Genomic DNA, 475 nt, shown 5'->3' on the forward strand with positions numbered 1-475 from the left:
GGCGACTACACGGGACGACGGCACAATGGACACTCAAACAAGAATGACTCAGCGAAAAAAAAAAAAAAAAAAAAAAAAAAAAAAAAAAAAAAAAAACAAGGCGACTACACGGGACGACGGCACAATGGACACTCAAACAAGAATGACTCAGCGAAAAAAAAAAAAAAAAAAAAAAAAAAGGCGACTACACGGGACGACGGCACAATGGACACTCAAACAAGAATGACTCAGCGAAAAAAAAAAAAAAAAAAAAAAAAAAAAAAACAAGTCGACTACACTGGACGACGGCACAATGGACACACAAAGAATGACTCAGCGAAAAAAAAAAAAAAAAAAAAAAAAAAAAAAAAAAAAAAAAAAAAAAAAAAAAAACAAGACTACACTGGACGACGGCAATTGATCGAGACCAGATACGCACAGAAGAATGACTCAGCACGATGACAGCACACACACACACAAAAAAATACTTACAATT

Source organism: Penaeus monodon, chromosome 23 (assembly GCF_015228065.2).
Source record: "Penaeus monodon isolate SGIC_2016 chromosome 23, NSTDA_Pmon_1, whole genome shotgun sequence".
In the NCBI taxonomy this organism is placed as follows: Eukaryota; Metazoa; Arthropoda; class Malacostraca; order Decapoda; family Penaeidae; genus Penaeus; species Penaeus monodon.